The following is a 25,303-nucleotide window of genomic DNA, read 5'->3' as shown; positions in this document are numbered from 1 at the left end:
TTTCCCAGGAGTAACTTTTATCAGCCCATACATTGATTTATTCAACCAATATTTGCTGAGTGAATACTGATTCCCTACTGATACCAAGTCTTGGGATCCCATTAGTCTGATGTTTCTTAGTAGGATCCTACTAAATTTTAAGTTCTTGGAGGACAAGAATTATGAATCTTTAATTTTGTATCCCTACCACCACAGTTTTTGCATGTAGGACATGTTCAATACATTTTTAATTTCCTCTTCTGGAAACTGTGTATGACCACAAACAAATTATAGGGCCAACCAATTTCCACGTGAGTGTCAAAAACAGCCGAAATCTGCCCTTTTATTCAGGTAAACTAAATTGATGATGGTCTATAACCTAAATTCAAATCAAATCAACAAGTGTATTTATTAAGTATAGCACTAGGAAGTCATTAATGGCTTTGGAGAGAATGGTTTCAGTAGAGTGATATGGAGAGATGTTTGAAAGATGCTAAAGAGTGAGTAGATGGAGAAAGTAAGTGTAGAGTTGCCAGTTCTAACATCACTTCCTCCATGAAGCCTTCCTTTATATTCCCAGTCATCACATACATTTTCCACTTTGGACCATATATACAGCTTTGTTTTGTCTTTGATGAGCTTATTATGTTTTATTTTTATCATATTTATAAATGCATGTGATTTGTCCCACTATTAATTGGTATAAATCCATGAAAGCAGGGGCTATGTTTTGAGATTCAGTTTGGTTTAGTGATTATTGTTGGACTTGGAAACAAGAATACCTGAATTTGAATTCTATCTCAGAAACTTAGCTGTGTGATCTCTGGGAACTTCTCTCAGCTTTACATTCCTCATCTGTCAAATGTGATAATAATAGTATCTATGTCACAGGAATAGTGCAAAGATCAAAGCACTATATAAAGGTCAGCTCTTGCTATTATTGTAACACATTCACTCAGGACTTTAAGGTTTATAAAGTACTTTTTCCTTCTAAATAATTACAAACCAATGTGATAAGGATAAAGACTAGATTCTCCCATCTCATTGGCAAAGGGAACTCCTCAATAAGAAAATTCACTCTCCAAAGCAGGATATCAGCCTCTCTGAAGTTTATACCATATTTCACCACAAAATCAATGCCACCGCATATTTGTCCCACCCTGTTTTTTTCAGTCCAAAAATTGGCTTATAACCTTTTATCACATAATTGTGGCATGGTACAATTCTGTTCATCACACTGATTAAAAAGTAAACAGAGCAGCCATGTATTGACTAGTGGCATATGGATACGCATTCTTCTCTCATCCACTGCAAGCCCTAAGCCTAGAATGCTCAGCACACCTTCACTGTCAGTATTCAATTTTCATGTATATTCATAAATATTCTATGCATCCTAATCTTGAACCAAAGACAAATCAGTAATAAATGATTTTTAAGTAATACTGGCACACTATTTTTAAAGCTTCACATAATGGTCACACCCTACTTTTTTTTCCAAAAAAAAAAATTGACATAAAATTTGCAATGATTATGCAGTGAAATATGGCAGTCTTAGAGAACTGGCAAAAGCACTGAGGGGTCACAACTTGTCGAGGTCCTCCAACTAGTATGTTTTCGAGTTAGGACTTGAACCCTGGTCTTGTGACTTCAAGGTTAGCTCTCTGTCTATTTGACCACATTGTTGCTCCATGAGATGGGGGGGGGGCATTTTTAAAGCTATTTTATAGATGAAAAAGAAAAGTTAAGAGATTTGCTTAAGGTCACTCTGATAATAATTACCAGAAACAAGATGTGAATTCAAGTGTCATGAAAACCAAGTCCACTGCCTTTGGTCCTAGAGACTGCTGCCTTTGCATCCCCAATTCAATGCTTGGAACAATGCCCATCCATAAACATTACTTCTCAGTACCCAACAAGTTTTTGGTTTCTGGTTCTATAAAGTGTATTTTATTAGCAGAAGAGAAAGTATAATTAGTTAGAATTTCTCTGAGACATCACAAGGTAGATCTGGATGTTAAGGATGTCTAATAGATCAGTATCATATGATTTAGGATCATATGATCCTCAGTTTAGAACTTTGAAGCTTTTTGAACCTCCCCTTTCTTAATGGACTTTGGCTGGGTGAATTTCAAAACTCCTGCTTTCTTCATAGTTTATTTCTCCCAACTCTTAAGAAAAAGTTTGATTCATTGACCTTGTAGGATTTCTGCCTGGTGCTAGTATGCAGTAACCAGTCCCTTTTATCACCTCTAAAGTCTTTCCAGTTTTAAACTCTTGATCCTATGATCCTTCCCATAACAAAGGAAAATAAATAGGGGAAAAGGATTGTCATGAATACATAATGTCTTCTATTTAAAGCTTTCTGCTGTAAATACAGTATTTTGAAACATTGTTTGACAACACATAAATCGTTTACCTTCTCTGAACCTCAGTTTCTTCATTTCTGAAATGGGGATAATAATACCTGAACTATCTCCAAAAAGGGCTATTAAGTTGTAAACTTATGGTCCTTGAATGCACAAAATGTCTATATTTTTTCCATAGCACTAAGAGAGGATTCATGTGCAGTAAGCTATTAATACACATTGCTTTAACTGATTTTCATGTGTACATGTCTCATTTCTTATCACAGAGCCCAAAACGTTGCAGAGAGGGAGTTATAGCTGTCTTCATGTATTTGAAGATCTGTCACATGGAAGAAGGACAAGACTTTTTCTTTTTGATCCTAGAAGACAGAACTAGGCACAGTGGAAATAATTTATCAGGAGGAAGATTTCAGGTTGTTTTAAGGAAGACTCCCTACTGTCTGTTGATAAGAGCTTGCCCAGGGGTGAATGAGCTTCCTCGGGAAATAGTGGGTTTCTCTATCACTAAAAGTGTCTCATGAGATATTAGGCAAGAGCTTATCAATGATGTTAAAGAAAAGATTCCTTCTTAGACATGGGTTGGGCCACATAGTCCAGTTCTAAACAGCTCTAAAACTTTTGATTCTATGATATTGTTTCCTAAATGAGTGGGTATCAAACCTTTAAACAAAATAAAACAAAAAAAAACAGTTATTTTCTGAAAGCAAACAAAAACAATCAATCAATAAATATTTATGATGTGTCTATTTTGTCAGGCACTGTGTGGGCATTATGACTACAGAGACAAAAATGAAAGAGTCTCAGCCTACAAGGAGCTTACATTCTCTCACAGAAGATAACATATGGCATGGTACAGTGGAAGGAACACTATCTTTGGATTAAATTCCTCTACTCATCCTCCCCATTTGACCTTGAAAAATCATTTAACTTTCATGAAACTCAATTTCCTCTTCTCTAAAATGAGAGTGATGAACTAGAAAGCATCTGTGATCCCACCTACCTTGAGCTCTAGAATCCTATGATTGGCATGTCAGTGGTGGATTTCAGAGAGCATGGGACTTAGGAAGACCTGAGTTCAAATTTTGCCCTAGCTGTATGACTCTGGGAAAGTCACTTAATCTATCTCAATCTCAGTTTTCTCATCTGCAAAATGAAGCCTTTGGGATTGATGGCCTCTTAGGTCCCTTCTACCTTATACTTATCATTCTCTAAGGAGTAAATATAAAATATATGGCACACAAATTGCAAAGTCACAGAGATGATAGATGGACAGCAGAGACATTTCTGTGAGGAAAACTGAGAAGACTAGTTTGGCTAGATTGTAGAATATGAGCAGATTAATATATGTTGGAATAAATAGGTTGTGGCAAGGTTCTAAAAGGCTTTAAATGACAAACAGACTAATTTATATTTGGTTCCAAAGGCAGTAAGAAGCTATTGGATTGTAGCCATTATGAAATGATACATTTAGAATTTAGAAAAATTACTTTGGCAGCTATGTGGATGAAGGATTGGATACAGGAGAGTTATGGGATAGGGAGGCCAATTAGAAGACCATTATAGTAGTTCAGGAGGGTGATATGGGAATAAATTAGGGTGATGGCTATGTGAGTAGAAAGCAAGGAATATGTGTGATATAGAAATGACAAGATTTGGCAATTCATTGGCTATATTGGGTAAGGGAGAAAGAGAAGTCAAGAATAATACATAAGTTGTAAATGTGAGTTATGAGTATAGTGCACTTGCTAAGAAGAGGGAAATTCAAAATGCAAGTGCATTTGGGGAGAAAATGAGTACAATTTTAGATATGTTGAGTTTGAGGTATGTGTAGAACATCTAGTATGAAATATCCAATATACTTTTGGAGATTCATGACTGTTAGGGAGAGAGATTATTTCTGTTCAAATGTGAATAGAGATGGTAGTTAAAACCATAGAAACTCCAAATGAGCACAAATAGACAGAGAAAGAAGAGAGCCCTAGTGAGATATATATAAATGATGATCTAGCAAAAAAAAAAAAACAAGGAGACCATTCTAATAATGGTTATTATATAATTCAATGTCATTTAACTGCTCATTTTATTCCTTGTAGTTTTGAAACCTTGTGACATCTGAAATTTTAACAAAGGTCAGTTGAATTAACCTTGATTTTAAGATTTCTGTAAAATGTCATCAATTTTCCCAGTTATCACCAATAACAAAAGTCACCTTCTCGTCTAAATGAGAGAATCAGGAATTAGTATACAGATTCCAGAAACTGAATCGAATTGGTGTTCTGAGTCTTAAATCTACCACATTAGGTTACTTTGGGATTTCTTGATCAGCGTTCAGAGATTTCATTATACTTATAATCTGACAAATATATTATAGTTTTCATGGTATTTGGGAGCTTACATTTTTCTTCTGTTTTCAAATTGAATCCTTGCTAATGCACTATACTAGAATCAATTTAAAGGAATTCCTAGAATTGATATAGATCATCTTTTACAAATTCATGATTGAAAAAAGTCTTTAAGGGTGGAGCCAAGATGGTGGAGTGAAAGCAGTGACTTACTTGAGCTCTCCCCCAAACCCCTCCAAATGCCTGTAAAAAATGGCTCTAAACAAATTCTAATGCAGCAGAACCCATAAAAAGACAGAGTGAAACAAATTTCCAGCCCAAGAAAACTTGGATGTTTGATCAGTAAGATATATCACGCTGGGCAGGGAGAGGAGAGCAGTTCAATGGGGATGCACAGGCAAGGCAGGCCCCAGTGAACCTGGAGCAGGCTTCAGAGGACTGAATCACAGGCAGCTGTGGCTGTTTCCTGACCTCTCAAACCACTAACAGCAAAGACAATTTAGAAGGTCAGTGGGAAAAGTCTGTTTCTGTGATGAGAGAGAGAAGCTAGGTCCCAGTCCCAGTTCCCAGCAGCTGCTTCCTGAGCTTCTGGGATACAGACCGAGGGGGAATCAAGTGGCTGATCAGATGGGGATTGCAGAGATCTCTTTGCCACTGCTGAAGGGGGAATCTCTTGCTTTGCTGGTGCTTGGATCTGGGTCACAGTCTTGGGTGGTGATCTTAGGGCAAGAAGGAGTGCTGGCATGGTAGAGCTTGTACTTGTGGTATAGAGGAAATCCTCTTCACAGTTCCAAGACAGAAAAGAGTGCTTGTGGTCACTCATAGACCTGAGCACAGACCAGGAAAGGAGTAAACACCTCGCCCATTACCATACCACCTTGGAAGAACTGAAAATTTACAGGTCCCTAGAAGTAGCTCTGAAAACAGCTATACAAACCCCTGAAGCTTGGGACAGTACATTCTCTACATTGGAAGCAGACTCCTATCTTAACAAAGAGTTTAAGACTCAAGTAATTGACTGGGATCATGAGCAAACCTCACAGAAAGTGTCAGACCATAGAATCTTTTTTTGGTAACAAAGAAGATCAAAACATACAACCAGAAAACAACAAAGTCAAAGCTCCTACATCCAAAGCTTCCAAGAGATATATGAATCAACACCAGGCCTTGGAAGAGATAAAAAAGGATTTTGAGGAGCAAGTAAGAGAAGTAGAGGAAAAACTGGGAAGAGAAATGAGAGTGATGCAAGAAAATCATGAAAAACAAGTCAACAGCTTGCTAAAGGAGACCCAAAAAATACTGAAGGAAATAACACCTTAAAAAATAGCCTAACCCAAATGGCAAAAGAGTTCCAAAAAGCCAATGAGGAGAAGAATGCCCTAAAAAGCAAAATTGGGCAAATGGAAAAGGAAGTCCAAAAGATTACTGAAGGAAACACTTCCTTAAAAATTAGAATAAAGCAATTGGAAGCTAGTGACTTTATGAGAAATCAAGACCCTGTAAAACAAATCCAAAAGAATGAAAAATTAGAAAACAATGTGAAATATCTCATTGGAAAAACAACTGAACTGGAAAATAGATCCAGGAGAGAGAATTTAAAAATGATTGGACTATGTAAATCTATGATCAAATAAAAAGAGCCTAGACATCATCTTTCAAGAAATTATCAAGGAAAACTGTCCTGATATTTTAGAACAAGAGGGCCAAATAGAAATTGAAAGAATCCACTGATGTCCTCTTGAAATAGATCCCCAAAGGAAAATTCCTAGGAATATTTTAGCTAAATTCCAGAGCTCCAAACACAATCAGGATAACACAAGATTTAGCTGCTTCTACATTAAGGTACCAGAGGGCTTGGAATATGATATTTCAGAGGGCAATGGAGATAGATTTAAAACCAAGAATCACCTACCCAGCAAAACTGAATATAATCCTTTAGGGGAAAAAATGGTCATTCAGTGCAATAGAGGACTTTCAAGCATTCTTGATGAAATGACCAGAATTGAATAGAAAATTTGACTTTCAAATACAAGACTCAAGTGAAACATGAAGAGGTAAACAGGAAAGAGAAATCATAAGAGACTTATTAAGGTTGAACTGTTTACATTCCTGCATGGAAAGATGATATTTGTAACTCATGAGACTTTTTTATCAGTATTAGGGTAGTTGAAGAGAAAAAGTGTATGTATGTAGATAGCTAGCTAGCTAGCTATCTAGATAGATAGATAGATAAATGGCACAGGGTGAGTCGAAGATGAAGGGGCCATATCTGCAGAATAAAATTAAGGAGTAAGGGAGGATTATACTGGGAGAAGGAGAAAGGGAGAGGTAGAATGGGGTAAATTATCTTACATGAAACAGAGAAGAAAAGACTCTTACAGTGGAGGGGAAATGGGAAGGTGAGAGGGAATGAGTGAATCTTATCCTCATAGGATTTGGCTTAAGGAGGGAATAACATACACACTCAATTGCCTATGGAAATCTGTCTTACCCTACAGGAAAATAGGGGGGAAGGGGACAAGAGAGCAGGGTAATGATACAGGGGAGGACAGATTGGTGGAGGGGGTAATCAGAAGCAAACACTTCTGAGGAGGGACAAGGTCAAAAGGCAGAATAGAATAAATGGGAGGGGCAGGATAAGATTAAGGGAAATAGAGTTAGTTTTTCACAACATGACTATTATGGAAGGTGTTTTGCATAACTGTACATGTTAACCTATATTGATTTGCTTGCCTTTTCAATGAGGGTGGGTGGGGAGGGAGAAAGGGAGAAAATGTGGAACCCAAAGTTTTAAAAACACATGATTAAAAAAAATATTTTCACATGCAACTGGGAAATTAAAAAATATGGGAAATGGGGTACAGAAATCTATCCTGCCCTACAGGAAAATAGAAGGGGAAGGGGATAAGAGAAGAGGGGGGAGAAATAGAGGGGAAGGCAGACTAGGGGAAGGGGTATTCAGAATGCATGCCATCTTGGGGTGGGGGAGGGTTTTGATGGGGTAAAAATTTGGAACTCAAAATCTTGTTTAAGTAAATGTTGAAAATTAAAATTAAAAAATTATTAATAATAAAAAGGGAAAAAAAAACAAACAAACAAAAACACCAAGACATTTAGGTCCAAGAGATATTTGAACTGACTGAGCGTCTGTCAGTGAAGAGGGGAGAGAGTTGCCTCTGAGGCAAAATCAATTTCGGGGTAAGAAAGGAAAGTACCCTAACCTTGACTTTAGCTTCCTTCCTCCTCCCTACCTTTCACTAGTCAAGGATGTCATGAATTTTGGAGGTTTGGAGAATTTCTTAGCTTCCCATTGATGTCTTAGCTGCATCTCTGGAACAGCTGGTAGCAGTGTCTGTTATGAGAGCCATAATGGACACAGATTCATGGATTTATAAGGACCCCAGCTAAGAGGCTATACTGTGCTTAAGGGCAACCTCTTGAGTAACCCACAAAGGCAGAAAAGAATTTTTAGCAATAAAGAGCTGTGATTCACCTCTTTGCTACATTTGCCCTTTGAACTGAAGCCCAATTTCCCAATTGTTTGTATTGGTAGGATATTGTGTCACAGGTTTTGGAGGAATGCTTTGTAATAACTGATGCTACTTTAGTAAAAAAATCCTTTCAAAAAGTTAAAGTTAATCTAAAAATTAAAAAATTAAAATTAAAAATTAAAAAAACAAAGCAGGATTTGAACTCAGATCTTCCTAGCTTCAAGTCCAGCACTCTTATCCACATATGTGAATATATGTGGATATATGTGGATATATGTGTCACATATCTGCCTCTCATTAACTACTTTATTTTTATTTATGTTTGTTCTCTTTGCATTTGTTCTGTATATACTTATAAAAGTCCTAGTTTTATCCCCTGTTAGAATATAATCTTATGAGTATGGATTATTCCTTTCATTGCATTTGTATCTCTAGTGCCTAGCACAATGCTAAGAACATAATAAATGCTTAATAAATACTCATTCATTGATTGATTGGTAAGAAAAAAAAAGAATTTGGCTGCTATACCACTTGGTACATATATGTTTAGTAATGATATTACCTCATTATCTATGGTACCTTTTACTAGAATGTAGTTTCCTTCCTTATCTCTTTTAATTATATTTATTTTTACTTTTGGTTTGCCTGAGATTAGGATTTCTACCTCTGCTTTTTTTTGTATCTGAAGCATAATATATTCTGCTCCAGCCTTTTACTTTTACTCTGCGTGTATCTCTGCTTTAAATGTGTTTCTTGTAAACAAGATATTGTAGGATTATAGTTCTTACTTCACTCTGCTATCTGCTTCCAATTTATGGGAGAGTTCATCCCCTTCACATTCACTGTTATGATTACTATCTGTCTTCCTCTCCATTCTATTCACCCCCCCTTTTATGCTTTTTCCTCTCTTTTTTTTCCCTTGTCCTCCTCAGAAGAGTTTTGCTTTCAACCACCACCTCCCTCAGTCTGTCCTCTCTTCTATTAGCCCCCTTCCTTTTCTTTTTCCTTTACTCTTTCTTCTTCCTATAAGGTAAATTAGATTTCTATGCCTAACTAATTATGTTATTCCCTCTTAGAACCAAATCTGATGAATAAGGTTCAAACAATGCTCATTTCCCGCCTTCCTTTTTCTCTACTGTATTTGGTTTTTGTGCCTTTTCATGTGATATAATTTATCCTTGTCTGCCTTCTCCTTTCCTCTTCTCCCAGTACAATCCCTTTTTCACCACTTAATAAGATTTTTTACCATCACATCCAAGTCAACTTAAAGCCGTACCCTCTGTCTAAGTATACCCCTTTTAAATGCCATAATGACATTACAGTTCTTAAGAGTTACAAATGTCATCTTCCCTTGTAGGGATGTAAACTGTTTGCCCTTATTAATGATATGTTGCTGTTGTTTTTCTTTCCTGTTTATCTTTTTAGGCCTCTATTGAGTCTTTGTATTTGAAGGTCAAATTTTCTGTTGATCACTGATCTTTTCATTGGGAAGGTTTGTAGGTCCCCTATTTCACTGAAAGTCCATCTCCTCCCCTGAAAGATTATGCTCAGTTTTGCTGGGTAGTTGATCCTTGGTTGGAATCAAAGCTCCTTTGCCTTATACAATATTGTATTCCAAACTCCTTGATCTTTTAATGTAGATGCTGCATGGTCCTACATAAGCCTCACTGCAGTTCCATGATATTTGAATTGTTTCTTTCTGGCTGCTTGCATTGTTTTCTCTTTGATCTGGTAATTTTCAAATTTAGCTACTGTATTCCTTGGTGTTTTCAATCTGTGATTGAAAGGAGGTGATTGGTGGATTCTTTCAATGACTAATTTACCCACTGGCCCTAGGATGTCACAGCACTTCTCTTTGATGATTTCTTGAAGGATGTTGTCCAGACTCTTTTTTTCATCATGGTTTTCAGTTATACCAAAAATTTTAAAATTGTCTCTCCTGGATCTATTTTCCAGGTCAGTTGTTTTACCAAAGAGGTATTTTACATTTTCTTGTATTTTTTTTTCATTCTTTTGTTTCTGTTTGATTGATTCTTGCTTTCTCATAGAGTCATTAGCTTCCACTTGCCCCATTCTAATTTTTAAGGAGTTGTTCCCTTCTATTAGATTTTGTACTTCCTTTTCCATTTGGCCCATTTTACTTTTTAAGGAGTTCTTTTCTTCAATGAGTTTTTGTGCCTCCTTTTCCACTTGGCCAATTCTACTTTTTAAGGACTTGTTTTCTACAGTTAATTTTTGTCTTCCTTTTCCAAACTATTGACTCTCTCTTGTATATCTCTCATTTCTTTTCCCAATTTTTCTTCTACCTCTTTTATTTGACTTTAAAAATTGTTCTTGAACTCTTCCAAGGCCTTTTGGGCTTCAGACCAGTTCATATTCCCCTTTGAGGTTTCAGATGTGAGTATATTAACAATGTTATCCTCTTCTGAATTTGTGCCTTGATCTTCCCTTTCCCAAAATTAACAATCTATGGTCATTTTCTGTTTCGACTTTTTGTTCATGCTGTTTGCCTATTTTCTGACTTTTTACCAAAAATAAATAAATAAATAAATGTTGAGTTCTCAGGCCAGAGTGAAGGGGACACTTACTCAAGCTTCTTTTCCTGCTCACAGGAGCCTTGCACTTGAATGTTTGGTTCCTGGTAACCAGTCCTTGCACAGAGATGTTTCTATGCTGGTGCATTTCTGTTAGCCTGGAGCATTGCCTTTTGGCATTGTACTTCCCAGAGATGTGTTGAGGCTACTGTATTCCTTGGTGTTTTCAATTTGTCAGTATTAGAGTAGTTGCAGGGGAAAAAAATTATATGTATTTAGATAGATAGATAGATAGATAAATAGATGGCACAGGGTGAGTTGAAGATGAAGGTATGATATAATAAAATTAAGGAATGAGAGAGAATTATACTGGGAAAAGGAGAAAGGGAGAGGTAGACTGGGGTAAACTATCTCACATAAAACAGACAAGAATATATTTTAACAGTATAGGGGAAATGGGAAGGTGAGAGGGAATGAGTGAATCATATTCTTGTTGGATCTGACTTAAGGAGAGAATAGCATACACACTCAATTGGATATGGAAATTTATCTTACCCTACAGGAGAATAGGGTGGGAAAGGAGCAAGAGAGCAGGAGGATGATAGAGGGGATGGAAGATTGGGGGAGGGGGTAATCAGAAGCAAACACTTCTGGAGAGGGACAAGGTTAAAAGAGAGAATAGAATTAATGGGGTGGGATAGGATAAAGGGAAATATTCTTAGTTTTTCACAACATAACTACTATGGAAGTGTTTTGCATTACTACACGTACATAACCTGTGTTGAATTGCTTGCCTTCTCAATGAGGGTGGGTGGGTAGGAAGAAAGGGAGAAAATTTGTAATATAAAGTTTTAAAAGCATGCAACTGGGAAATAAGATATACAGGAAATGGGGTATAGAAATCTATCTTGCCCTACAGGAAAATTGAAGGGGAAGGGGATAAGAGAAGGGGAGGGGAGAGATAGAAGGGAATGCAGATTAGGAGAAGGGGTATACAGGGTGCATGCCATCTTGGGGTGAGGGGAAGGACAAGATGAGGAGGAAATTTGAAACTCAAGATCTTGTGGAAGTAAATGTTGAAAAATAAAAATAAATTAGCTAATTAAAAAATAATTCATACAATTGGGATATTGACATAAAATATATTCTCACTAGGGAAAAAATAACAGAGAAATAGAAAGTTTAATAGTAGTATGTGCTCAGTGAATGGAGAGATTTAAAGATCAAGGGGTAATTATAATAATGGCAACATTCCCCGAATTGGGATGGATGTAGCTTATGAAGCCCAGTTCAAATGTCATCCCTCTTCCATGATACTTTCTCTGATTTTCTCCAGTTGGAAATGATCTATGTATCTGCTAAATTATCACTGCACTTTATATCTCTCTCAAGGTCAATCGTCTAACCATGTTTTTGATTATATCTACTTTGCATATTTATTCATCTTCTTTATTGAACTGTGAATTTTCTTAGGCAAAAAGTACATTTTATTCATTTTTACTCCTTAATTATCATTACCAATAATAACAAAAATTAGTTTATGTTGACATAGTACCCTTAGGGTGAGAAACAAATATAGGGCTTCATTGAATCTTAGCAATAGCTCTATGAAGATAGCAGGTGACTACTAGGTCTATGTCCCAAAGAGAATATAAAAAGGGAAAAGGACCTACATGTGCAAAAATAATTATAAGTATTTTATGTGCTTGCAAAATATTAGAATTTAAGGAGATGGCCATCAATTGGGGAATGACTAAACAAGTTGTGATATATGAGTGTAATGGAATACTATTGTGCAATAAGAAATAATAAGCAGGCCAATTAAAAAAAATCTGGAAAGACTTTTATGAACTGAAACAAAGTGAAATGAGCAGAACCAAGAAAACAATGTACACAGTAATGGCAAATTTGTGTAATGAACAACTATGAATGACTTCACTCTTCTTAGCAACACAATGATCTAAGATAATTACAAAGGACTTATGATTGAAAATGCTATCCACATTCATATAAAGAACTGATGGTCTCTGAATGCAGATCAAAGCATATGCTGTTTGTTTTTTTACTTAACGTAATTTTGTTTGTATTTTTTTTTCTTTTGTTCTGCTTCTTTCACAATTGTGCCCAATATGGAAATATGGTTCACATGATTATACAAATATAACCTGTATCAAATTGCTTACTAAGTTAGGAAGACAGGAGGGGAGGAAGTCACGGAGAAGAATTTGGAACACAAAATTGTATAAAAATGAATTCTAAAAATTGTCTTTACATATAATTGGGGAAATAAAATATTTTTTAAAAAATTAACAATCTGCTCTAGCAAGCCAGTTTACACTGGGCTCTGGCACACCCCTGAAATGAAATTCTAAGTGCAATAGATTAGTATAATAATAAAAAAAATTAGCAGGTAATGTGTATTTAATCTCATTTTATAGAGGAGGCAATGAAGGCTGAAAAATTGTAACTGACAGAACTTGGGGTGTTTCCTATAATGGTGATTTCCAAGCTTGGCTATAATAAATGTTCAAATCACATATATTTATTAAATTGAATGTATGAATACATGAATGAAGCATTGATAAATTGACTTCATTAAGGCAGAGAAAACACAAGTCATGTATATAGTTAGAGTTCAGTTTTACCTGGGGAAAAAAATGTAGCAATTGTAGTGAACTAATATCTGAGCCTGAATCAATGTTTTGATAAAACAGCCAGGAAATTGAATACAATCTTGGGTTGCATTAAGAAAGGAATAGTTCCTAACAGGGGGAGATGATGGTTACACTGTGCTTGCCATCACTGGATCACATCTAGAGCAACATCACGCACAGTATATTTTAGCGAGGTTATGGATAAAGTGGAGAACATTCACAACATGTAAACTATGGTGGTAAAAGACCTTAATTTCATTTCATATGAAGATCTAAAGGAATAAGGGAACATTTAGCTAGAGAAGACTTAATGAGATATGATACTTGGATACATTGTATACTTTACTATGTGGATGAAGGATTAGACTTGTTCTACTTGACCCCAGAATCAGTCAACTAGCATTCCTCCCATATGCCAGACACTAGGGACACAAAGAAAGGCAGAAGTATCAACCCTGCTTTTAAGGAGCTCACAGTCTAATGGAAGATATAACATGAAAGCAAATAAACACAAACAAGCTACACAGAGGATTAACTGGAGGGAAGACCCTAAGATTAAGGAGGACTGGGATGGGGTTCATGCGGAAGGTATGAATTTAGCTGAAACTTGAAGGAAGCCAGAAGCTAAGTGGTAAAAAGGAGGACAAATAGTATCCCAGGCATGAGGGACAGACAGCAAGGAACAATAGAAGTTACAAAGGAGAAAATTAAGATTATTTCAAAATACAATAAACTGCCTATAGAACTAGTGACTTACCCTTTATTCAATGCTTTTAAGCAAATCCTGGATAACTACTTGTTGACTACGCTATAAAGGGATTTATTATTCATGTATGGGTTGAGCCAGATGTACTCCAAGATTCCAGGTTTTGATCCCTCCTCCCTCAAATCTCCCATCCTCTCAAGTTTTCCTCAGTAGATAGTAATATATTTCTTTCAAGTCAAGAAGTATTTATTGGGCATCACAATGTATTTATCTCTTTAGGCATTGTGGGGGATATCAGAGAACTACAAAACTTGCTGTTGTTTAATAATTTTTCAGTCGTGTCTGACTCTTCATGATCCCATTTGGGGTTTTCTTGGCAAAGAAACTGGAGTGGTTATCCATTTCCTCTTCCAGCTCACTTTACAGATGAGGAAACTGAGGCAAACAAGATTAAGTGATTTGCTCAGTTTCACACAACTAAGAGAGTGAGGACAGATTCAAACTCAGGAAGATGAATCTTCCTCACTCCAGCCCAGAATTCTATCCACTGTGCCACCTAGCTGCTTGAGTCCTCCACAAAATAAGTCTACTTTCTACTAGAGTTAAAACTGACAAATGAAATTATTATAGAACAATACAATGGTTGACTTGAATCGATCAACATGCATGCTTTAGAGGAATCCTGAGAATGGAATAATCAGTGTGCCCTAGAGCACCAAAGAATATCAAAGGGATTGGCCTTGATAGGAATGGAAGAAGCAGAGAATAGGAAAAGAGAGATTTTCTAGGCATGGAGAGAAGACTAATGAAAAGTATAGGAATAAAAATGAAATGTTTCTGTGCATATTTGTGTGTGTGTGTGTGTGTGTGTGTGTGTGTGTGTATTGGACTGGCCATTGAGAGTAAAGATTTTGTATTGGGGAATTATAGAAAATATAGTTACTAGAATCAAAGATTTGGATTGGAAGAGATTTTCAGGATCATCAACACTCAGATAAGTAACCAGAGAAGGGAAGAACTTTGTCCCAATACTACGCAGCTAGTATTCAAACTCAAGGTAGACTTCAAATTTGATCTTTACACTGCCCTACATGGGTGGGGAGATACATTATGGCCTGGAATTGCTAAATGAACAAGGAGTTTGGACAGTTTCCTGCAAGCAATGGAAAGCCATTTATGCTTTGTCATAATTAACAGTCAATAAAATTGATTGTGTGATATGTGTCAAAAATTTTGCTAAGTGCTAGGGCTACAAATGAGAAAAAAGAAAGATAGCCCCTGCCTTAAGGAACTTACAATCTAAGGGGGAAGGAAGGAAGACAATACAGAAAAATAAGCTAAAAAAAGAGGGGAAAGGGCACTGAGGGTATCTGTGTGGGTACGTTGTTTATGGAGTTGAGTACACTAAGAGTCAGTTGGAAAATTCTGAGCCTTCATAAAGTGAAGCTTTGGAAGGAGTCTATTACTCTACCTTCTTGCCCTCCAATCAGATAGGAGAGATTACCAAAGGTACTGAGGAGGTGTTGAGTATCAAAGCTGAATTAATTTTCGTGATGATGAGATTTCAGTTAATAGTTTATACTGGGGGAGGCATGATGTTCCTGGAACTGAAACCAGGCAGAACAGTTGAAAGAGAATGTCGTGTGGCTGATGTACCAAATGTAGTTTTTAGGAAACATTAATCTTTCCCAGAATCTAGAGAAGAGGTAGAAAAATTGGAGAATGGAATACTAGTTAAAAGACAGTTTCACTAAATTATCTGAGAGTTAGTAAGAATATGATCCAGAGTGCTGACAGCATGATTGGAGGGAAAGGGATGGATAGACTTAGAAATGGACAAGATTTATGTTAATGGGGGTAGTGAAAAGCAATGAACAATACAAACACGCTAAATAACTCAATAAAATATACAATTCTGAAAATTATTTGTAAAATTTGTGAGTAGTTAAAACTAAATATCTTAATTTATTTTGTAAACCCTACTTGAAGAAAATATGAAATGCTAGGCTTCAGTGACACAACACTCTTAGTAATTTTATCTCTCAGGGACTCAATTTCCTCATCTATAAAGTGAGGACTTTAGAATACGTGACTTTCAGGATTCCTTCCAGTTTTAAATCTATGATCCTAAATTATCATAAGTATTATGAAATATTAGAGGTAGAAGGTATATTAGAGAACCTTTAATCCAATCTGTGGAAGACAAAATTAAGGCCCGCAGAGGTGACTGAGAACAATAATAGGAGGTCATTAGTGCCTTTGGCAAGAATTGTTTCTTATTTATTTAATTTATTTTTCCATTTATTTTTATTTTTTCCAATTGCATATAAAGATAATTTTCAACATTCACTTTTGTAAGACTTTCAGTTACAATTTTTTTCTGTCACCATCCCTCTCCTCCCCTCCCCAAGATGGTAAGCAATCTGATATAGGCTATACATGCACAATCATATTAAGCATATTTCCACATTAGTCATGTTGTGAAAGAAGAATCAGAACAAAAAGGAAAAAAAAAACATTAGAAAGAAAAAAAAAACAGAGAGAGAGAGAGAGAGAGAGAGAGAGAGAGAGAGAGAGAAAATGGTATGCTTTGATCTTCATTCAAAATCCATAGTGCTTTCTCTGGATGTGGATAGCATCATGAGTCTTTTGGAATTGTCTCAGCTCACTGTATTTCTTACTAAGATTTAGTCTATCAAAGTGAGTCATTGCACAATGTTGTTGTTACTGTGTACAACGTTCTCCTGGTTCTGCTCACTTCACTCAGCATCAGTACATACAAGTCTTTCCAGGTTTTTCTGAAGTCTGTCTGCTCATCATTTCTTATAGCACAGTAGTATTCCATTACATTCATATACCACAACTTGTTTAGTCATTCCCCAATGGATGGTCATCCCCTCAATTTCCATTTTTGCCACCACAAAAAGAGCTGATACAAATATTTTTATACACGTGGGTCTTTTTCCGTTTTTTGTGATTTCTTTGGGATACAAACCTAGTAGTGGTATTGCTGGATCAAAGGGTATCACAGTTTTATAGCCTTTTGGTCATAGTTCTAAATTGTTCTTCAGAATGATTAGATCAATTCACAACTCCACCAGAATGCATTACTGTGTTTTCAATTTCCCCACATCTTCTCCAACATTTATCATTTTCCATTTTTGTCATATTAATCAATATGGTAGGTGTGAGGTGGTACCTCAAAGTTATTTTAATTTGGCAAGAATTATTTCAATAGAATGATGGGTACAGAGGACAAACAACCTGAGATTAAATGACTTGCCCAAGGTAACAGAGGTATTCTGTACCCAAAATAGGATTTGAACTCAAGTCTTTTAAACTAACGCACTTTTCTTGTCTCTTGAACAGTATCAGTCGGTGTCTCGTAAAATGCAGGCTTTCAGTTGAAATCTATCCTTTCATATCCTATCTCATTCCTTTCTCTCCCTGTGCCTCCATTCTGACCCCACACCTTGAATTTCCATTGTATTTATATAGTTCTAGCTTGGTCTTTTTATTGTGGTTCAACACAGTACCAACAGTTTCTTTCCTGGACATAACTCTTTCAGACCTTTCAATTTGGCTCTAGGAATGATCTATGACAGATACCACATCTTGAGAAGAAACCACAGACTACCAGCAGCTTACAGAACATATGCAAAAGAACTGTGACAATGTGATTAGAGATGGCAGCTTTCTGTGCCATATGGTATATGTTTTCTGTAAAGCAAAAGGCAGTCACATTGTGACTTCTCTAGTGGGGGCTGTGACAGTCACAAGTCAGCTTGTGGTCTGTATCAACTCACTTAAATGTGCTGCCAAGTCAGGGAATGCTCAAGAAAAAAAAAAAAAAACGAGAATGGCTATATATTATGAACAAATAGATAAACTGAGGGCTGTGGTGAAGGTCCTGTATCCAGCACAGGAACTTGTAAATAACGTAATAGGGAACTGATAACCAGCCATATTACTAATATATCAGTTATGTATATAACATGATAATAATAACAATAATGATAACAATATTTATATTAATAAGGTATAGAATATACATATAATGTGCAGAATATACATATAACTTTAAGGTGTAGAAAATTTAAAATTTTATCTCTTTTCCCCTCATACCAACCCTGAGAGATAGGTGCTATTATTATTCCCATTTTACAGCTTAGGAAACTAAGGCAGGGAGAAACTAAATGTCTTACTCAAAGTCCTAAGGCTTATAAGTGTCTGAGGCTGGTTTTGAACTCAGTTATTCTTGACTCCAGGTCCAGAACTCTATACACTCCACCACCTCATTGTTTATACATAGTTCTTTGAAAGCAGTAGTTCTGTGTGTGTGTGGGGGGGGTGTTTTGTATTCTTAATGGCCAGCATGCAGCATGAATGAGAGAATATACATATATTAGATGTTTATATGTTAATCTTTACCTGTTATATAATATTCTAACATTATGTGCAATGTGTTTATGGTATATGTATGACATATTTATGTTCATATTTGAACATTCATATTTTATCTATAAAAGATCATAACTTCTCCCTAGACTGCGAGCCCTCAATATAGCTGTCCCCTGTAACACCATCCCTTAGTCCATCCCAGCTTAACCTTGTACCATCAGCCAAAGAGCAACCCCTGTGTTGATACAACCTGAAAATTTTATTTGCTGATACTGGGAAAAGAAGTTTGTTCCCTACAAAAGTCTGTAGCACTATCAAATAGTCCAATGTTAGAAATGGAAAAAGTCTTATCAGTACAAATAACATTTTAGAAGATGCATTATACTATGCTTAGCCATTACACGCTAATGACCATGGGGCCTTTCCATCTGACTTGTACCTGAAACATTATATGTGTGTGTGTGTGTATGAGTATATGTTTATGTATATGTATATATGTATGCATGCATGTATGTATATGTCTGTGTGCATGTGTGTTTGTATGTATGTGTGTGTGTGTAGAAGTATATAACTGTGTACGTATGTATGTATCCCTGGAACTTATTCCAGTACTTTGCACAAAATAAGTGTCTCATAAATACTTTTTCACTCACTGTTGTCCATAATCCATCCACAAAATATTGGATTCTCATCCCCATGGTTTTCTACCTAAATGTTTTTGTTTACATATTTCTATATGCTTATAATGTGCTCTACTTGCCTACATTTCCATATTTTCTTTTTTACATTTTGTCCAATCTTCACTGTTCCAAATGTCATCACTTCCATGAAGCCTTTCCTAGTGCTCTTCAGCTCAATGTGATTTTGACATCATTTGAACTCATAGTGTGCTCTTTAACATTTCATGTATCACAGGATCTCCATGCTAGAGATAGGGGACTTAAGAACATAACCTTAAATCTAGAATAACCTATATAATGTAAATATATCAATTTTCAGATAACAAAAATTCCAGAAAAACAAAGTTTCTTGCTCATTGTCAAAGAACTAATTAGTGTCAGACCTGATATTTGCACTAATGTCTTCTGAATCCAAGTACAAAGATTATGGACTTAAAGAAGATGAGAAAAGGGAAGAATTTAGGGAGAAAGAAAAGATCTGTTTTATTTTTTTTACATGTATTCAAGATGACTATATGTTACCTAATTGGAAATTTCCAATATGTAGAGATGCAAAATGGCAACTCAAAAGACAAAGAGACAGAAAGACACCTGAGATAAATATAAAGCTATGATTTTCTCTTGCATGGAATCCATAGGGGCTGAAGAGATCACCAAGAAACTTCAGAAAGAGAACAGATATCCCAGGACAGAATATTGGATGATTATTGATATAGTATAGAGAATGTTTGATAAATACCTAAGGGAGACTTGGAAGCAGTGGCTAGAAAGATAGGAAGATCACTAGCAGAAATGCATCACAAAAACCCGGGGAGGAGTTATCAGCTGGGCAGAGGACTGATCAATAGTATACAATTCTCTTGAGTGATCAATAAGGATAAAGGCTGAGAAAAGAACATAGCTTCTCTTATAAATCATAGACATATTCACAATATATATTATTATACTACGTATATTATATTGCATTTAGTATATGTAATATAGTTTATGTTTTTGAATGTATTATAATTTTATATGTGGACATATGTGCATATATACATGTATAGAACACTTATGTGTATACATGCATATTTATATACATGCATGTGTATATATGTATATATACATATATATGTATGTATATATATGTATATGTGTGTTTGTGTGTGTGTGTATGTGTATATATATGTGATGCCCAGACCAAAAAGGACTAGTTTTGGTTTGCTTTGGTTTAGTTTTGATTTGATTTTGGTTTCCAGATCCTTCACCATCCTATTTACACTCCCCTAAATACAATCAAACCTATTGATATCCCTTTTAAAATGTGAAGCCCAGAATTAAACACAATGCTGTGAATATGATCAGCCAGTGGTATTTTTCCATCCCATGAACTAGGCTCTTGAATTTTAGTTATGAAGCCTAGGACCACCTTTACTTAAGACAACCAGATCATTTATGTGTTTTCTCATAATAAGCCTATGATAAATAAAATACCATGAATTAATTACCCAGCCATTTCTTTCTTACGCTATATTGAAGGAGCTGATTTTTTTAAACCTAAATGAAGGATCTTATTTCTCTTAAATTCTGCAGTTCCTAGGTCCCAATTGCTTCAAATCTTAATCTTGTCATCAACAGTACCAGTAGTCTTTTCTAGCGTCATATCATCTGCACACTTTTGAGTAATATTTATGATGAACTCCCAATTTTGTTTAAATTTCATTCAACATTAAAATTGATCTTCATACATGAAATGTTTGCTAAGTATGTGCAAACTATTATTTTTAAACAATTTCAGGGATTTTTTTTAATCAGTGTTCAACCAAGAGAGTCCTGAAGCTTATGATAGAGAGACAGCAAAGATGATATGGACAAGAGTACAGCTGTCACTTTCCAAGGGAAACAGCTCTGTGACTGCCTTCAAGAGGGGCAACCTAACATCAATCCAGAAGTTTTGATTCTCTGTACTTTTATCTCCTGACTGCACATAGCCTCAGAGTGATTAGAGCAGTCCTTAGGGCTATTCCCTTCGCTTACTCCTCGTCATACCCAAAGCTCAGTTGCCTGAGCTTCCTCAGCATGATTTAGCATTCCATTAGTTTAAAGTACATTTCTCTAGTGCTGTGGAGGGAGGTGATTCTGACTGAGATTGCTAAAGGGGATAGTAATTTGAAAAGGGTCTATAAGGAAAAATACAACAATATCAGACAATTTGGGGCTGGAGGCTGCTTATACCTGAATAGAATATATTTCGTCTGGTTATGTGAATAAAGCCTTTAAGGGAAACACGGGTGGTAAACATAAATGACCTTCTGGATCCTGTCAGAAATCTGTCAAGTGGAAGGGGGAAGAAAGACAATACTTCAGTTACCCAATGACACTGGCAGACAGGGCTATGACTTTAATATACTCACATACTTAATAAATCATTTTAATTATAGAATAATATGGTTCTTATACTAATATTAATAGGATCATAGACTTAGAGCCAGACTGGACCTTAGATTTCATCAAGTCCAACTCCCTGTGCTTAAAACTGAGGCCCAGGAAGTTTAAATGACTTGCCAAGGGCCACCCACATGGGACGGGTCTGATGTCTTTTTTATGAACTATTCACATCTGTCCAGGGTTAAAATGTAAAAATAAAAAAAAAACCCTTACGATGCAAAACATCGAGAGATAGTTTAGGCCAACAAAACCATGAGAACTTTCACTCTAGTGACTGATAGTGGCAACAAATTTTCAGACAAACTTTGAGAAGTCAGATAGACATCTCAAGCTGGGAGCACTTTTCTCTCAAATGCCAGAACCTTAGAAATTCATTTGCTCCCATACAGATCTATTCCTAAACCTAACACAATCTATCAATCTTGGGCTCAGTCAAGTAAGGGTTGTTGGAAATGTGTCATGGAACATGGCCCGTGTCTGAAGTCATGTCAGGCACCAATGTCATGCACTAGCTTGAAGTTGCAGAAGCCCTGCTTTCAAATACCATGTCTACCTTGAATTTCTGTATAGTGCTATAATCTGTCTTGCTCTTTTTGTTTCCTCATTTCCTCCTTTATAAAATGGGGCTAGCACTCCAATTAATTGTCCTGTTATGTAGTCATCATTGAAGACAGTTGATAATGATAACTCACCTTTATACTGTATTTTATGGTTGCCAAGTGTGATTTGTGCTTTATCTCCTTTGGACTTTGCAATAGCAGGGATAAATGACATTGCCGAATCAAAGGAGCTAGAGAAACAGAGCTATGAGGATAGCAAGACAGCAGCAATGACCAACAATCCTGATGATTAAACTGTATAAGACCTGTGTGATTTAGTTAAAACAGTGATGGATTTGGAGTCAGAGGCCCTCTTTTTGATTCCCTGCTTTGCTACATGTGTGGCCTTGAGTAAGTCATTCAACTTCTTTAGCATGCAGAAGAATTGGAACAGTATTTCTACCTAAATTTGTAAAATGACAGAACTGGATGAAATAATTTCTAACATCCCTTCCTACTCCAAGTCTATGATCCACAGATGGGCTACTTGTAGGCAGCATATAAAAGCTAGCGCTTTCTCTCTCTCTCTCTCTCTCTCTCTCTCTCTCTCTCTCTCTCTCTCTCTCTCATCTTTAATGAAAGGAAATAGGGAAAGATAAAATACCACACGTTGAATCTCTATAATTGAACAGTATGTCTTTGGGTACCTGCTAATGCTGGATGTCTGTCTCCACGTGTTTCTTTCTGTTTATCTTTCCTTGTGTTTTGTATATGTCTGAGTGCATCTTATGTGGGAGGCCATGTTGCTGTGTTCTTCAAGATCTTAGTCCCAGAGGAACTGAAAATTTTGGGTGTGGCCAATGAGTTTCAAAATGTCAGCAAGATCTCCATTTTTCAAAATATCTTCTGATCCCTAAATTATTCAGGTGTATTAGGTCACAGGACTTATGCAGGTAAAAGAGGTGTTACTTAACCCCCTTGTTATGCATGAGGAAATTGAGATTTGGAGAGGGGGTGTGATTTTTCAAAGGGGTACAGACGTGTGCTGGTATTATGGGATGGATAGAATAGTGTTGTAGAGTTGGCGCTGGATTTGAATCCCTATTACCTATATGAATGGGGATAAGTAACTTTTCCTCTCTGTAGTGCAATTGCCTCACATGTAAATTTAGCAGATTATACTGCATAATGTGGAAAGGCCCATTGTACCCTTGATTCTATGGCTCTTAAATGTCATATTCATGATTTTGACCTAGGTCTTAGGACTTTGGAATCATTGCATTTCTCATGACTCCAAACTGCTTTGCAAAATGACTCTAAGTATATTCTTTACTGTAGGTTATGCTGGATACACATCCTTTACAAAATGAATAGGCCTATTTATTTTCTAAGATTCATCTCATTTCTTTTTGTTATTGAACCACATGGCAGTTACTGTGTAGAACGTTTTCCTGATTCTGCTCACTTCACTCCAGTTCAGAGTTGTTGCGTCATACTCAGTGAGTGGTTTCTTTTTTTTTTAGGCAGTTGGGGTTAAGTGACTTGCCCAGGGTCACACAGCTTGTAAGTGTCAAGTGTTTGGTCTGAGGCTGGATTTGAACTCAGGTACTCCTGACTTCAGGGCCGGTGCTCTATCCACTGTACCACCTAGCTGCCCCTCAGTGAGTGGTTTCAAAAGCAGCTCCTATCCAGTGCTTCTCCCCTCTAAAATTGTTTCTTCTCTTACTACAAAGAGGGAGAGGCCATAAACTTCAACCCATTCATCAGTTAGAGAATCCTATGCCTTAACTCACCCTATCTTAGTTGCTATCCAGCCCTGCTTATAAAGTAAGGTGACCTTCTGTAAAACACACAACCTAATTCTTCCAGAGCTATGAGACACCCTTAACTTGTGCCCAGTTCATTCCCGTAAGGCACTGTGGTATATTATTCAAATGAAACAGTTGCTCAGAAACAAATAGCCCCCAACAACCACCTTGGGTTTTATGAGGTGTGCAAATTTAAAAAGCTCTCAATATTCTTAATAAATAAGAGGCTAGGGAGCAAAACACAACAACAGAATTCCAGATGGAGCTCAGTCATTGTGTTCTAGTGGAGAAACATGACAGGATAAGAGCCAAAACCCATCAGGACACATAATAGCCAGAATGACAGGAAACTTAGACTACATTTGACAATACTCTCCCCTTCCTCCCTGCCAAGTGAGTATGGCATGAACAAAGGGAATGAGGAGAAGAGCAGAAAGGTGGGTATTCATTACTCAGGAACAGCCAGAAGCTACCTGCATTGTAATCTGACCTACAGGAAATTGAAGGGGAATTAAGGAAAAAGAAGCCCAGGTTAGAAATGAAGGAAAGTAGCCGAACAGCTGTGAAGTTTCACCTGGTGAGAGAAGAAGCTCTGAGAATACCAATGACCAGGCAGGGGGGATTAGAGAATCCGGAGGAGGGCTGATGGAAGAGACTGGCCTTAAATACTCTTTGAAAATCAAGAGGAAAATGTAGCTTTTCCCCTTCAAAAGCTCAGTCTGTGTTCAGCCAACAAAAAGTTTCTATCCCCCCACCATAGGCAGGCACCTCAGGATATGGGTTTTGTTCTCTATTGATTGTGAGCAGGCATCCTAAATATTGGAGGCATTGAAGGCATCAATGGAAATAAATATTAACAAAGCAGATTTATATTGCTCTCTTCACTGGAGGTTGACAAACTTGTCTGGGGTGTCAGAAAAGGGGGTGGAGAGAATGTGTCCATGAAAAGAACTGCTGAAGGATTTCAAGGGAACTGTTTGAAGTGAAAATAGCTCAGGAAGAGCTATAGTAAGTTAGCTTTAGATGACGGGGAGATAAATCCTGAAAAACAGCTATAGGGAGAAAGACCATTTTTCAATGACCAGTCACATTGTTCTACTCCTGCTCATGAAAGTCAGAATATCACAGACATGTACCCACATAGGTGCAATCATTCATATATAGATAGATAGATGATAGATAGAATGATTAAATAGATAGATAATATTCATTGAGCACTTATTACATGCCTGGCACTTTTCAATGAGTGGAAATTAAAAAACAAGAAAAGAAGATGACTACTATGAGGACTATTACTATGGTGATGATGAAGATGAGAATGATTACTACTACTACTACTACTACTACTACTACTACTACTACTACTACTACTACTA

The sequence above is a fragment of the Vombatus ursinus genome, unplaced genomic scaffold (assembly GCF_900497805.2).
Source record: "Vombatus ursinus unplaced genomic scaffold, bare-nosed wombat genome assembly UNPS02005659.1, whole genome shotgun sequence".
NCBI lineage: Eukaryota > Metazoa > Chordata > Mammalia > Diprotodontia > Vombatidae > Vombatus > Vombatus ursinus.
This window is presented reverse-complemented; position numbering follows the sequence as displayed.